The sequence below is a fragment of the Rutidosis leptorrhynchoides genome, chromosome 7 (genome assembly GCF_046630445.1).
Source record: "Rutidosis leptorrhynchoides isolate AG116_Rl617_1_P2 chromosome 7, CSIRO_AGI_Rlap_v1, whole genome shotgun sequence".
NCBI classification, from domain to species: domain Eukaryota; kingdom Viridiplantae; phylum Streptophyta; class Magnoliopsida; order Asterales; family Asteraceae; genus Rutidosis; species Rutidosis leptorrhynchoides.
Window position 1 is genome coordinate 363,573,890 of NC_092339.1, and position 4,751 is coordinate 363,578,640.

A 4,751-nucleotide genomic window follows, 5' to 3' on the forward strand; every position below is an offset into this window, starting at 1 on the left:
ACTAATATTTACAGCGGTATTGTAAACGCGAATCCTGTTGATAGATCTATCGGGCCTGACAACCCCAACCGGACTGGACGACCAGTATTCAACGGTTGCACAGTACTTCGTTTTGTGACTACACTTGGTACGGTGTAGTAAGATTTCATATTAAAGGGAATATGCGACGTGAAAATGTTAAGTATGGTTACCGAGTGCTCAACCACTTAGAATACTTTTATTAAACTGTTTATATACGAAATCTTGTGGTCTATATATATATTGCTGCCGGCATTAAACCTATATCTCACCAACTTTATGTTGACCTTTTAAAACATGTCTATTCTCAGGTGATTTCTAAAGCTTCCGCTGCATCATGTTGGATCTAACCAGGATCTTGCGTACGCATGTTTGTGTCAAAAATAAAACTGCATATCCGAGATGTTGTATTGTAAAATATGCTAGAAACCGTGTTGTTGTCATCATTTGTAAAGTTTGTAAGTCGAAGATTATCGCTAAACGTTAATCTTCTTTTTATTGTCTTAAGCTTGTAACAAAAATAATGGTTATGGTTTGTAATGTATAATATATGCAGTTTTCTTTCACAAATGTCTCATATAGAGGTCAATACCTCGCAATGAAATCATACGTTATCTAACGCGTTCTTATGGTTAAGGACGGGTTATGACATGTGGTATCAGAGCGGTGGTCTTAGCGAACCAGGTTTGCATTAGTATGTCTAACTGATAAGTCGTTAGGATACATTAGTAAGTCTGGACTTTGACCGGGTTTGATTTAAAAACCATTGCTTATCATTGTTGGTTAAAATTTATATGTAAATATTATGTAGTACTAATGGGTTAGTTGTTGTGTGATAGATGTCGGGCTCAAAACTTATCATCACATTCAGCGACTCCGAACCAGAATCTTCAGATTGTGTTTCAGTCATTAACATATCCGATGACGAAAGTGGTATTTTTGGGGAAGACTCACAATTTCCGGATGAACCAACTATAGAAATATCGGAAAGTGAACCCGAGGAGGAAAGTGAACCCGAAGAGGAAAGTGAACCCGAAGAAGAAAGTGAACCCGAGGAAGAAATACTAGAAATTACGAAAGAAAAATTCGATCAAGGAAAGAAACGAAAAGCGAATGAATTAGAAAATTCAAATCCCGAACTTAGTGAGAATGACGTGGCACCAATTTCACTCAACACTACCACCCCTATTCCCGCTATTCCTATTAGTGCTATCCCCGCATCTAGTTCTTCGGCTCCTCAGCCAAAACGTAGGCAGACAGCTAGGATAAGCGTTAGGCCATTCATTGGAACTAAACGCCCTAGAAAATAGACCGAACGATGCACTGCCGTATTAAGCCATGGAATCATATAATATTTTGTATAATATTATTAGTGTGGTTTGCTTAAAGTTTGATGTAAGATAAGCATATGTAAAATAGCGAAGTATGAAATGCAATAATTTTCCATGGTTAAGTATTATTTAGATTGTAGTAATTGGTTCTGTACTAAGCTATTAAGTATGAACATTAACGGGTAGGTACTACCCTAGATATAATTATAAAACGCTAATAAGAAGAAAAGGCTTTTATAATAATACCTGGTTCATATTATTAACAAGCTATAATGTACTATAAATACACACTACATCTATAATAATCCATGTGAATAATTATTTTTTTTTCATTAGGAAATGGCGCGATTGAATCGAATGACGGAACAAGAACTCGAGGAACTCATCAATCAACGAGTGAACGATAGAATGTTATGGGTCGAAGCTGCAAGAGCTGCTGCAGTTAATCCAAATCCTCGTGTAGGATGTACTTACAAGACTTTCCAAGCTTGCAAACCTTCATCATTCAGTGGAACGGAAGGACCGATCGGTTTAACCCGATGGATAGAAAAGATGGAGACGGTGTTTAAAATCAGTGGTTGTGATGAAAAAGACATGACCAAGTTTGCATCGTGCACTTTACAAGATAGTGCACTCACATGGTGGAAGAATTATGTGAAGGCGGTAGGAGGAGATGTAGCTTATGATACTCCATGGGAAGAATTCAAAGCAATGATAATCACCGAGTATTGTCCAAGGAATGAGGTTATTAAGTTAGAAGATGAGTTACGAAGTTTGAAGGTGGTTGGTACTGAAATCACCAACTACAATCAGCGATTCATGGAATTGGTTTTACTATGTCCTGAATTGGTTCCAACCGAAGCACGGAAGATTGAAATGTACAAAGGTGGTTTGCCCAAGAAGGTCAAGGCAAACGTTACGGCGTCGAAACCTAAGACAATTCATGAAGCTATAACCATGGCGAACGAGTTAATGGATCAGGTCATTCTGGATAAGAAAGCATTCACTACTGAGGTGAAGGTATCAAGTAACAAAAGAAAGTGGAACGGAAATTATGATCGAGGTTACCAACAGCAATCTTTTAAGAAACCAGAAACCCCGAAAGGTGCGGGTAGCGGTTCAGGCTTTGGTTACAAAGGACAAAGTCCTTTATGCAACCGTTGTCACAAACATCACTTTGGTTACTGTAGTGTGTTGTGTACCAAATGCAATCGACAGGGACATCTTGCTGAAGATTGTAAGGCTCTCGTTACAAATGCAAATGGTAACAAGACTCCTGCCACCAACGCAAATAGAACTGCTTTGGCTAACATTACTTGTTTTGGGTGTGGAAAACAAGGTCATTATAAGAGCCAGTGCCCGAATCAGAATGGTGGACCTGCACGTGGAAGAGCGTTTGTTATTAATGCTAGAGAGGCACGAGAAGACCCGGAGCTTGTTACGGGTACGTTTACCATTAATAACTTATCAGCATCTATTTTATTTGATACTGGCGCCGATAGAAGTTACGTGTGTATAAATTTTTACACTAAATTGAATTGTTCATCATTACCTCTAGATGCTAAGTACTTGATTGAGTTAGCTAATGGTAAACTAATTAAAGCCGATAAAATTTGTCGTGGTTGTGAAATAAATCTAGCCGGAGAAACGTTTAAAATCGACTTAATACCCGTAGAATTGGGAGGTTTTGATGTAATAGTCGGCATGGACTGGATGTCCAAAATAGGAGCGGAAGTTGTTTGTGCCAAGAAGGCAATTCGTATTCCTGGTAAGGATAAAATACCGGTGATGATTTATGGAGAGAAGGGTAATTCAAAGCTAAAACTCATTAGCTGTTTGAAAGCCAAGAAGTGTTTAGAAAAGGGATGTTACGCTATTTTAGCACATGTTAATAAAGTCTAAAAGAAAGAAAAGTGCATCAACGACGTGCCTGTGGCAAGAGATTTTCCTGAAGTTTTTCCGGAAGAATTGCCGGGATTACCTCCATTTAGATCGGTAGAATTTCAAATAGATTTAGTACCAGGAGCTGCACCAGTGGCTCGTGCTCCATATAGACTTGCACCGTCCGAGTTAAAAGAACTTCAAAGTCAGTTAAAAGAATTACTGGACCGTGGATTCATACGACCGAGTACTTCACCGTGGGGAGCTCCAATTTTGTTTGTTAAGAAGAAAGATGGATCTTTCAGGATGTGTATAGATTATCGTGAATTAAATAAGTTAACTATCAAGAATCGGTATCCACTACCGAGAATTGATGACTTATTTGATCAATTGCAAGGATCATGTGTGTATTCGAAAATCGACTTAAGATCGGGCTATCATCAACTACGCGTTAAAGAAGAGGACATTCCGAAAACTGCTTTTCGGACACGTTATGGTCATTATGAATTTTTGGTTATGCCGTTTGGATTGACGAATGCGCCAGCTGTATTCATGGACCTCATGAATCGAGTTTGTAGTCCGTATTTAGATAAGTTTGTTATCGTTTTCATTGATGATATTCTTATCTATTCCAAGAGTGAGCAAGAGCATGAAGAGCATTTAAGGTTGATATTGGAGTTGTTAAGAAAAGAACAGCTATATGCTAAATTTTCTAAGTGTGCTTTTTGGTTGAAAGAAGTGCAATTTCTTGGCCATGTTGTTAATAGCGAAGGAATTCAGGTTGATCCAGCAAAAACTGAAGCTATTGAAAAATGGGAGACTCCTAAGACACCAACACAGATACGCCAATTTTTGGGTTTAGCCGGTTATTATAGAAGGTTTATTCAAGATTTTTCCCGAATAGCTAAGCCGTTGACAGCGTTAACGCAAAAAGGGAAGAAATATGAATGGACCTCGGAGCAGGAGAACGCATTTCAAATACTGAAGAAGAAGTTAACTACGGCGCCTATATTATCGTTACCAGAAGGGAACGATGATTTTGAAATATATTGTGACGCTTCGCGACAAGGTTTTGGTTGCGTTCTTATGCAACGGAAGAAAGTTATTGCATTTGCATCCCGACAATTGAAGATTCACGAGCGGAATTATACGACGCATGATCTAGAATTGGGAGCAGTCGTGTTTGCATTGAAGATGTGGAGACACTACTTGTATGGGGTTAAATTCACTGTGTTTACTGATCATAAAAGCCTTCAACATATTTTTGATCAGAAACAATTGAACATGAGGCAACGTAGGTGGGTCGAGTTAATAAACGACTATGATTGTGAAATTCGTTATCATCCCGGGAAGGCGAACGTGGTGGCCGATGCTTTAAGTAGAAAGGAACGAGAACCAATTCGAGTACGAGCGATGAACATAAAAATTCGCATGAATCTCAACTCACAAATCAAAGAAGTTCAACGAGAAGCACTTACTAAAGAAAATATAGGAAATGAAATAATGAAGAAGTATGAGAAG